This window comes from Megascapheus bottae, unplaced genomic scaffold (assembly GCF_031878675.1).
Source record: "Megascapheus bottae isolate mThoBot1 unplaced genomic scaffold, mThoBot2.hap1 HAP1_SCAFFOLD_94, whole genome shotgun sequence".
NCBI classification, from domain to species: domain Eukaryota; kingdom Metazoa; phylum Chordata; class Mammalia; order Rodentia; family Geomyidae; genus Megascapheus; species Megascapheus bottae.
Genome location: NW_028327428.1, coordinates 585,289 through 597,531, shown reverse-complemented (window position 1 = coordinate 597,531; position 12,243 = coordinate 585,289). Strand labels below are relative to the sequence as shown.

Below are 12,243 nucleotides of genomic sequence, written 5' to 3'. Positions count from 1 at the left end.
GATATATTGGGGGGAGGGGGAGAAACAACATGAGTCATGGGGGGTGGAGGGAAATGGGGACCATGACATGAGAAAGGTATCAATGTATGTGAAGTAATGTACCTTCTATCTGGTGACTATAATGTAACCCTTCTATTAATTACAATAAAATATATGAAAAAATAAATAAAATCACCCTTGCAATATTAAAGTTAATAAAAGAACCATGTTTTCAAAGCACAAATATCATTTAATTGATTTTACAGCACTCCAGGTTTTTACAGGGGTATCAGCAAGTAGAAGCAAGCTGGACTATCAACATAGAGCACATTTCTTACCAACAGCAAAAAAAGGTATCTGTGATCTTAACAGTTCCAATTCATTTGATACAATGAAGGAGTTTTCTGAAAATAAATCAAGTAATTGCAATCTTTATTTTACTAAATTTTCATCTACATACATAAAAATTATATTTATTTTTGCAGTCTTGGTTTTTGAAGTTGACCTTCCCTCTGGTAGCTTGGTTCTCTCTTACTTGAGGCATTCACTGGTCTTTTTTTTTAGTTATTTTAAAATAGGACTTTGAATTTCTTCTGAGAACTTGTCTTAGAATGTGAATCTCTTCCTTATACTGACATAGGGAGGCTGTACATGTATTGCAGTTTTGTGTGACCACATCCAGCTTTTTGGTTGAGACAGTGGATCACTAACCTTCCCTGTCTGGCTTTGAATCAAGAACCTTTCAATTTCTGATTCCTGAGTAGATGAAAATTCAAGAAATTGTTGCCACAAACATCCCTACAAGAATTTCTGAAGCCTTAATTTAGTGCAGTTCTGAATATTGGAGAGGTGTTTACAATGATTGTATTTTGAAAGAAAAGTGTTGCATTTTTCAGAATATCTATATGTTTTTAGATTGCAAAATCAGTGATATTTTTCTCAGTGGTAAAATAGAACTTTGAAATGGCAGTAAGCTTCATGGATAAGAAACTATCAATATCAATAAACTACCTAGTATCAATACACTGGATCTTAGTGGCCAGCGGCTCCATAATTTCTATTGAAATTATGTAGCAACAAGTATTTCCAAACCCTAATAAAAATTCTAGTTATTTGCTATTATGGTGAAAATAAGTTGGAAAAGTTGTTTCCTCATAGTTGTAGTACTAACAACGTCTTAGTAATTATGAAATCAACCAGATGGCCACTGATAATTCTTGAATGTATTTTCCTATATGACAGCCAGGAACTATGTATGTTAACTGAATTTTAAGATTGTGTAAATTGTAAAGCTTGTGTAAATTGTCAATCATTTTCTGTATATGGATCATAGGTCCCATTTTGAAGCACACAAATATAGAACATTCTCATCACAGAAAATTCTACCAGAGAGGATAATAAAGAAGAATCATTTATAGTTTCTCTGAAAGAGCATTATTGTAATAATGGACATTTGAGGAGAACCAATGTGGATCAACTCTATTAAATAGCTATTTGGTTATAAGTTGATTTCATTTATATTTTCATCAATAGTGGGATCATGTTTCACAATTTCTGCCTGTGTATGGGGGCCAAAGAATTGTTATATAAAAGTACCAGTGAAAAGATGGGAATGGGTAACAATGTTCAAGAAATAATGTACTCACTACCTTAGGAATGTAACAGTAAACCCCCCTATACATAATGATGATAGTAAAATTTAAATTCAAAAAAGTACCAGTGTCTTGTACTTGGTAGACAAAATTCAGAAGCACTGGTTTACAAATGCATTCACAATTAAAATAGTAATTTTTGCTTGTCCTGGGTCTTGAATTCATGGCTTGGGCACTGTCCTTTAGCTTTCTCAAGGCTAGTGTTCTGCCACTGGAGCCATATCATCACTTCCTGTGTTTGTAGTACTGTGAATTCGAACCCAGGATTTCGTTCATGCCAGGCAGGCACTCTACCACTAGGCCATACTCCTGGCCCTAAAATAAGTATTTTTAAAGGCAAGAACTCAGGACTTAAGATGTTGTCCCTGAGTTATATTTTTCAAGGCTTTTTGTCTACCACTTGTCTATCATCATTTGGTAGTTACTTAGAGATAAGAATTTCATGAACTTTCCTCTCCCAGCAAGCTCTGAACTGCAATCCTCAGTTTTCACCCTTCTAAATAGCTAGCTACATTTATAGGTGTTAGTCACCAGTGCTTGGCAATTGCAAAGTTTTAACTGAAAAATGATTGTTTAAACTTTTATAAGAAACTAATTCTCTACATCTAATGGGAATTTATCTACAGGTGCAAAGAGAAGTTGAGTTGGATCTACTTTATATAACCCCAGCATTAACAACCTATACTACCTAAGGGGTTTTTCAGTTGTAGAGAATAATCTCACACTAAAGAACTGTTTTGTTGTGAGGGCCGGTGGCTCATACCTGTAATCTCAGGAGGCTGAGATCTGAGGATTGCTGTTCAAATCCTTCCTATGCACACTGACCTCCATGACTGACAAACAAACAAAAATAAAGAAACAAAAAACCTGTTTTGCTTATTATCATTTTTTTGCAGTGCTGAGGTTTGAATTTATGGCACTCTACCATCTGTGTTCTCCCTTCTTTCTTTATTATTATTTTTAATAGAGTTCCTTTTTCCTGGATTGGCTTGCAAGTCTCGGTCATTATCTTCAGGCTTCCTAAATAGTGTGATAACAGGTAAGCTGTACCCTATCCAGTTCTTATTAAGAACAGTGTCTCCAGAAATTTTTATTGCCCAGACTGGACTTGAACAGTGATTATCTTGATCTCAGGTTAAAATTACAACAAAATAATTATGAACTCTCTCTCTCTCTCTCTCTCTCTCTCTCTCTCTCTCTCTCTCTCTCTCTCTCTCTCTTTCTTTTCTTTTTGCCAAGCCTGTGGCTTGAAATCAGGACCTGAGCACTGTCTTTGAGCTTTCTGAAGGCTATTGCTCTAACTCACTACTAGATTTTTTCTGTGTATGTGGTACCAAGGAATAAAACACAGAGCTTCATGCATGCTGTGCAAGCGCTCTACCACTAGGCTACACTTTTGACCCATTTTTATTATCTCTTGCCTGATCTCTACCTAATAGTTTACTATCAGTATGTAAAATGGAAAATTTAATGTTTACAATTATATCTTTAAGAGGATAAAAACTATATCAAACATTTTATGTTGTTCAAACAGAACTCTGAAATATTAGATTTAGTATACTTTCTGGAGAAATTTGAAACATTCAAAGTTGAAAATGATATTTTACAAGTCAGTGGTAATCTAGATTTTATTTTATTTTACTCAGTATAATCTTGTCTAATAAAACTTAACATTCTCTAGTTCCAGTAAAATGCAACCAAAGTATAATTTGATTTTAGGAAATATTTGATTATCCAAAATCTTATCTTTAAAATTCTTTCCAGATATTTTGTACCGCTATATTTTAACAGAAAATGCTTTAACATAACACATACTTATTAAATTATTTTTCTATGTGTTTGCTTTCTTTAACTTTGGTATTGGTTTTCCAGTGGGATTTTTTTAGTACTGTAGAATTTTCATTATATGTGATTTAAAAAAATAATTGTAACTCATTACATGGCAAGACAGGACCGGGAGAAGCAATAAGAAGAAAATTAATATTGGGTGCCAGCGGCTCATTTTGAACTCTGATACTTAGGAGCTGAAATCTGATGATCCTGTTTCAAAGCAGGCTGAGTCAGGAAAGGCTATGAGACTTATCTCCAGGTAACAACAACAAAGCCAGAAGTGTAGCCAGGTCTGAAGTGGTAGAGAGTTAAGACTTGAGCAAACGTTCTCAAGGACACCACCCAGGCCCCAAGTTCAAAACCCAAGGACTGGTGAACAAAACAGAATAGAAACAACAGAAAAGAAGAGAAACGGAAAAAAAAAAAAAACACCTCACCTGCTGCCTTTGAAAGTCTACACTATTACCAGTAGTTTTTCGAGTATGGTTCACCCACATCATGAAAACTCATTCAAAGTAATTTTTGTCCATAAATTTTGTTCATAAGTTTTGTCCATAAATTAATCCACATTTATTCTTGTTCAAAGTTCCTTTTCTTTTCGTGTAGCCACATTTAACACTAAAGAAAATTGAAAATTATAGTTTTAGTTATCCTCACTGTATTTCCATATGGTTATTTTTTTACATTTGACATCTTAGAGAATAGAATAAATGAACAATACAAGCAATACATCTAAGTACATATTATTTTATGAAAATGATGTTGGGTCACATGTACCTTAGGGCAGTGTAAATACAGAGAAATTCCTCTACAGCTTTAGATAACATCAGAATTACCAAGATCTTAAAATAGATTACTGGGCTTTAGCATCAGAAATTCTGATTCACTTAGACTGAGAAAAGATCTCAGAATTTACACTTTTAATGAAGTTCTGTGATAATTATGCTCCTAGACCCAAGATGCTACTTTGTAAAGCATATCTCAATGCTAAGTTTACTGAAATGTTGTTTTGGGCATATAAAACATATATAGGGATAATATGACATATAACTGATCAGTCAGTTTTAAATGATAGGCTGGTTGCAAAAGAAATTGTGAAGAGAAATAAGCATCAGTAAGGAAATAATAGCAAACACATTTTGACATGACCTTTCACTGGAAATGGATAGATTCCAAGACTAGACAAATCTAAAATGATCTCTCTTAGGCAAATTTTTCTGTTACAGAGAAATCTGGAAAAAAGTAAAGTGCTTGTTTATCAGAAGACTAGTTAACTACCTTATATTCAGTATGGAAGGCTGAGAATATAACATTTATTTGAACATGCTGATATAAAATTTTTCATGATACATTATATATTTTAAAAATGATTGTGAAGTAATCAGTAGAAACCTTGGGCTCTCCTAGCAGGGATTTACAACAGAAAACAATCCGGATACATAAGGCCATATAGTATGACACTAAATTTAAGAACCTCCAGAATATAGAAACAAAAGCCATATAATGAGTGATTGTTCTCCTTAATGTTATCCCTCATCTCTTTTGCCGACCCTTGGTTACCTCATATTGTTACAATATTTCACCTTGTTATGTGATATATTTTATATATGCTTAATTGGTTAATTGAAATTGGATAGAGAAGGGGGAAATCAAGAGGAGGGGGGGGAGGGAAACGGGGACCATGTCATGAGAAAGGGTATCAATATATGTGAAGTATTGCACCTTCTATCTGGTGAATATAATGTAACCCTTCTATTAATTACAATAAAAAATATATGGAAAAAAGTGATTGCGAATAATGCACCTTCTATCTGGTGAATATAATATAACCCTTCTATTAATTACAATAAAATATATGAGAAAAAAAGAGTGGGAGGAAGCAAAGAATAGGGAATTTTTATATCAGATCTTAATATTTTAAATCTTTATTTTTTAACTTACTAATTTAATTTTTGTAAACTGGGGATTGGACTCGGGGCTTTGAGCTTGCTGGCAGGGGTTCTATTACTTGAGCCATACTTTGAGCCCATTTTGTGCACTGCATACTTTCTAGCATAATGCTTAGACCTGCCATGCTGATAAATATTCTACATGAGATTTTTCCATTTCCTTGGAGATGGTAGGTACAAGCCATTTCATCTACCCCTATGCTTACCCTGTGGCTGGTATAAAAGGCATGGGACAATGTGCCTGGCCATTGGTTGATAATGTCTTTTGAATCTCTTTTATTGGTCAAGGCTGGATTTGAACCTTGGTCTTTTAATATCTTCTACCCAAGTATCTAGGATAACAGGCCTGAGCTCTATGGCTGATAAATGATTTTCATCTTAATACAACACTGCTATTTTAAAGTCATTAACATCTTTATTGTCATCAAAGCACTAACAGCATAGTTTTTGTTCATGTAATATCTAGTCTGGTAGCATATAAAATTGTTTTGAAGCCATAAAAAACAGATTTTTATTTATTTTCTATATAATTAATTCACAAATATTGGAGTATCATCGGGATCATCTGGTTCAACTCAATAAATGTATGGTAGTTAGGATAAATTTTAAACTTTGAGAATCACTGTCTAAATAAATTAAAATCTCTGTGGGGGGAAAAAAAAGTGAAAAATCGATACACTAGGCCTCCTCAGCACAGGTCGAAGCTTTCTTAATAAAGACTCAGAAACACAACAAATTCAAGAAAGTTTGGACAAATGGGACTGCATTGAATTGCAGAGCTTCTGTATGGCAAAAAAACATAGGTAGCAAGTTGAATTGAAAGCCTACAGAGTGGGAGAAGGTATTCACTAACCATACAACAGACAAAGGCCTCATATCTAAAATATCTCTACAGCTAACAAATAGTGAACCTTCCCCCAAATATCTTCAAAGAAACAAACATCCCAATAAAGGATGGGCCAAAGACTTAAAGAGAATCTTTTCTGAAGGAGAAATAGGAATGGCCTATAGACATGAAGAAATACCCAACATCCTTGGCCATAAAAATAATGCACATCAAAACAGCTCTGAGATTGCACCTCACTCCAGTTAGAATGTCCAAGATCAAGAAATCCAATAACAACAAATGCTGTCTGGGATGTGGCCAGGTGGGACCATTACTACACTGTTGGTGGGAGTGTAAATTCATTCAACCACTAAGGAAAACAGTATGGCAGTTCCTCAATACAGTGAACATAGAGATCCCCTATGACCCAGCAATTACACTATTTGGCATTAACCAAATGTCCAGAAACAAGGACATATGAAATTCACTATCACAATGATGTTCATTGCAGCACTATTTACCATACCAAAGATATGGAACCAACACAGATGCCCCTCAGTAGATGAATAGATCATGAAGATATGGTATTTATACACAATGGAATTCTATGCTTCCATCAGAAAGAATGATACCACCCCATTTGTAAGGAAATGGAAAGACAGAAAAAATCATATTAATTGAAGTAAACCAGACCCAAAGAACATAAGATCAATGGTTTCTCTTATTTGTAATAATTAGCACAAACCTAGGACTCTCCTAGCAGAGGATTACAACATCTCAAACCCTAGATACATAAAGCCATGTAGGATAAAGCCAAATTAATGGACCTCCAGGACATGGAAACAAGAGCTTAATTATGAGTGACTGCTATTTTCAATGTACTATGTTTTCTTTCTCTTCTCTTGTGTTGCCCTTTGGTTAATCTCACAGTGTTACAGTATCTGACTTGGTTACCCAATATAATATTTGAAAACTTTAAAAACCTGAAAAAGAAGATTAAAGATGATCTAAGGAAGTGGAAAAATCTCCTGTGGTCCTGGATTGGGTGTATTAACATTGTGAAAATGGCAATCCTACCAAAGGCTATCTACAAATTCAATGCAACACCCCATCAGTATCCCAATGAAATAAAGGAAACAATCCCAAACTTTATATGGAATAACAAAAATATCACTTGTAGCAAAAACAATCCTTAGTAGAAAAAATAGCACTGGAAGAATAACAACACCAGACTCTATTGAAGAGCTATCACAATAAAGAAAAAACTGCTTAGCACTGGCACAGGAACAGGCCCAAAGTCCAATGGAATAGAAATGAAGACCCAGAAATTAACCCAGAGACTTATGGCCACCTAATCCTCAATAAGGGTGCCAAAAACATAGGATGAAAGAAAGACAGTTTCTTCAACAAATGGTTTTGCCACAATTGGTTAAACACCTTTAGAAAACTAAAATTGTTTCCTGTACATCACCAGAACAAATTCCAAATGGATCAAAGACCTTGAGGTAAAAACAGATACCCTGAAAACTTTACAGGAAGAAAAACGAGACACACTTGAGCTCTTCAGCATGTGTGGAAACTTTCTTAACAAACTCCTAGAATCACAGCAATTCAAAGAAAGGTGGGACAAATAGGACTGCCTTAAACTGGAGAGTTTCTGTAAGGACAAGGACATAGCTAGCAAGATATATAGAGCCCACAGTTTGGGAGAAGATCTTCACTAGCCATACAACAGACAAGGGCCTCATATCTAAAATACACCTACATCTCAAAAAATTGAATTTCTCAAAATCAAATCTGCAAAGAAACAACCATCCATTAAAGGACCATCTATTAACCATCTATTAAAAGACTTGTCTGAAGAGGAAATAAGAACTTCCAATAGACACATAAAGAGATGCTCTACAACTCTTGCCATAAAAGAAATGCATATCAAAACAACTGAGATTCCACCTCACCCCAATCAGAATTGCCATTATCAAGAAATCTAGTAACAACAGATGCTGGTATGGTGGAAATGTGGCCAGAAGGGTTTGCTGCTGGTGGGAGTGTAAACTAGTTCATCCACTTTGGAAGGCAGTATGGCGGTTCCCCAAAAGACTAACTATTGAGCTCCCCTACGAGCTCCTGTAATCCCATTCCTGGGCATTTACCCAAATTTCCACAAACAAGGCCATACAAAACTTACCAGCACAACCATGTTCATTGCCCCGTTATTTACCATAGCTAAGATATGGAACCAACCCAGATTACCTTCAGTAGTTGAGTGGATCAAGATGTGGTATACATACATAATGGAATTCTATGCTGCCATCAGAAAGGATGACATTTCTCTGCTTGTAAGGAAATACAAAGGCTTGAAAAAAAATCATATTAAGTGAAACAAGACAGACCCAAAGGAACATAGGCTTCATGAGTTCCCTCATTCGTAATAATTAGTTTATATCTAGAATTTTCCTAGCAGAGGAGTACAATAGCTCAAGTGCTCCATACACATGGCCAGTATAGGAATGAGGCTAAGCAAAATGAACTCCAAATTGGAAAACAAAAGATTTACCCTTGTTAGTGTTGCTTTCAATGTACTATACACTGAAGTCATATTCCTGTTGTTGTTTTATCTGACTTTGGTACCTAGTGTACCTATTTGCTTAAATGAATCAGGAAAGGGAAATGGAAAAACAAGATTATCTGGCAAAGGACAAAGGGTGAACCAATGTTGCAGCAATGTTCACAGAAAAATTCATTGGAAATAAACTTTACAACTTGGGAGGGATGGGGAAGGGAATGTAGGAGAAACAATATGCAAGAAGTAAAGTACTCACTACCTCATGAATGTAACTGTAACCTCATTTAAAAATAATAATAAACTGCCAAAATTACTGTATTAACACTTAGAAATGAGTAAGCAAACCATAGGGACAAAATATAAACATAAATAATAACTTACTGAATCAAACTCCAACAGTTCAGAAAATTAGAGCATGATTGAAAAACATTTGTTTCAAACTAAACTATACAACATCAACGCAGCAATGGATATATATCTCTATGTATATGTATATATCACTGATCTATATATCAACAGAGCAAACATATATGATATATATTTATAGAGAGAGTGAGAGAACACGAGAGAGAGTGAGAGAACACGCAGGTATGTATCTAAAAGAATGCAAGTTAGGATGTAATAGACACTTGTTTGTGGCAGCACTAATCATGGTAGTAACAAGGTAAGGCAAATGGATATGATGACCTCCAATGAATGAAATGATCAAGAAATGTAATATTTACACACAATAGAGCATTATTCATCAAGAGATAAGAATGAAATTATGACATTTAAAAGAAAATGGATCCAGAGATATTTGTTGAACTAAGCCAGATTCAGAAGGAAAAATATATTTCTTTTTCTAATACGTGATTGTCTGCTATATATATATATATATATATATATATTTATATATATGACCATGAACACACATTAGATTAACACATATATATATATGGAGAGATAATATTTCCATATAAGGTATGTTATCTGGGAATATTTTCTTCCATTTTTTGAATACCTTTTTTCTCCATTAGTACTGTACACAAATATTTTACTTAATTTTGATGAAAAGAAATTTGCCTATATTTTTATTTGTATTTCTTTAGGGTCAATATTATTTTCCAACCCAATATTAAGAAATTTTTCCTTAATCGTTTTTCAAAGGCTTGGATAGTTTTTACAAGTAGCTCTCTTAATCACATGGCTTTATTTTAGTTAAAAGGTGATGGCTAAGTTCCACCTTCATTCTTCTACATAGAGTATCCAGTTTTTACCCAAGACAATATTTTCAGAGATCATTCTTTCCTCAAGGAATAGTCTTGGGTACATTTGATGATAAGTGTCATTGTTCATTTCTAGAATCATTATTCTGTTCCACTGGTTTGTGTTTCATTCCCAGATAATACTCCCTTGAGTACCATATATTTGTATAATCTTGAAATTCTGAAGCCTCTACTCTTGTTAATTTGTTCATAACAATACTATGTTTACTATTTTAATCTCAAAGATGCCTTGTGAACTTCAAATGAAATTTTTTAATTTTAAAAACTGTGATTTTTCACAATAGAACAAAATCTAGATACATAAGGCCATATGTGTAAGGACCTCCAGGATATAGAAACAAAAACCATATAATGAGTGATTGTTCTCCTTAATGTACTATGTTATCTCTTGTCTCTTTTGCCATCTCTTTGTTATCTCATATTGTTACAATATTTCACCTTGTTATCTGATATATTTTATATATGCTTAATTGGTTCTTTTAAATAGGATAGGGAAGGGGGAAATCAAGATGAGCGGGCAAGTGGGGAGGGAAATGGGGACCATGACATGAGAAAGAGTATCAATGTATGTGAAGTAATGCACCTTCTATCTGGTGAATATAATGTAACCCTTCTATTAATTACAATAAAAAATATATGAAAAAAACTGTGCTTTGTTTTGTGGGTCATGGGGCTTGAGCTCAGCCTGGGCACTGTCCCTGAGCTCTTCAGCTCAAAGCTACCACCCTACCCTTGAGCCAAGCCCCACTTCCTGTTTTCTAGAGGTTAATTGGAAATAATAATCTCCAGTTCTTTTGTGCATGGGCTGGCTTTGAACCTTGATCCTAAGATCTCAGCTTTCTGAGTCGGATTACAGGCGTGAGCCATGTGCCTAGCTAAAAACTATGAAAAAATAAGAAATTTTCATAGGGACTTTATTGGGTTCTTAGGCCATTCTTGATAAAATTCACATATAAAATATATAAAGTTCATATATAAAATACTTAATACTTGTTAATATTTCAATCTGTAAAATGTAAGCTTCTCATGAATTTATTACAAAAATTAAACATGATTATTTTTTAATTCTTTGGCAATACCTATTAAACTTTCAGGCATACATATCTTATTACAACAATTCTGCTTACATATTCTACTTTACAGAAATAAAAGAATACTAACCATACACAAAAATATTTATTAAACTGTTGATTATAATTGCAAGTAAAAGTCTAAACATCATTCAGTTATAGAAGTACTGAATAAAAGTGTAAATTATTCATGCTGGAATATTATGAAAAATAAGACGAAAAGATGGAATAGGAAGTGGTGCTGTGGCTCAAATTGGTAGAGTATCACCCCTGAGTTGAATTGCTCAGAGAGAGTGCCCAGGCCATGAGTTCTAGCCCGGCGACCAACAACAACAAAGAAATCAGTTTACATGACTGTAGGAAATAAGGCTTAGTGTATGGAAAACAAAGTTATTTCTATTTATAGAAATAATTATTTCTACTTATAGAAATTTATTTATATGGAAAATCAGTGAAAAGGTGCTCAGTTCATAATATTAGGTATTTACTAGAAAAAGAAAGTGGTTTGGGAATACCAGTAAATTGAGACAATGAAAACATATACATATAATAGTGGTGCAATTACCTTTATAGAGAGATTTTTCAGAAGTAAAGGTCATAATAAATTGATTTTTTTGCAGTTCAAACATGTGTTCATTTAATTTTGCAATTTTAGTCATCTCTGAAAAATACAAACACATGCATTATTTACTTATGCCAGAAATTTACTAATTTCAACTTAATAAAATAAATCTGAATTCCTTCCTTGTGGACAGATTTTTACAAAAATTTTTTGCCAATTTAAATAAAGTAGATTAACCAACACAGATGTTTTCTTTCTGATTTTCCTTGCCAACCAGTCTATTTTGAAATGTGCATGATAGGGGTGTAACTCAACCAAAACTAACAACTAAGCTTTGAGTTGTATGCTTTTCTTTTAATGCTCAAGAGATTAAAAGAAGTAAATCATAATTTTAAGCTCAGCTTGTATCTAAATATTGCAACATCCTGTCTCAGAACAAAGAAGAAGAAGAAACATTTTATATATAATTGTCAGAAAATCGCAGCAATAATTAAAACAAAAAAAGGAATGAAATTTTAATTTCTCAGGTAGATTTAACTTT

The 12,243-nt window shown here is 33.7% G+C and overlaps 1 long non-coding RNA gene across 1 annotated transcript; it reads right to left on the bottom strand.

The window, feature by feature from the left end:
• Nucleotides 1–208: 208 nt before the first annotated feature.
• LOC150039879 (uncharacterized) lies at nucleotides 209–11,797 on the bottom strand. Its single transcript, XR_016534194.1, has 3 exons — nucleotides 11,706–11,797; nucleotides 3,899–4,079; nucleotides 209–383 (listed from the first exon to the last, which is right to left on the bottom strand). It is a non-coding gene; the product is annotated as an uncharacterized LOC150039879 (long non-coding RNA).
• Between the last annotated feature and the right edge of the window lie 446 nt (nucleotides 11,798–12,243).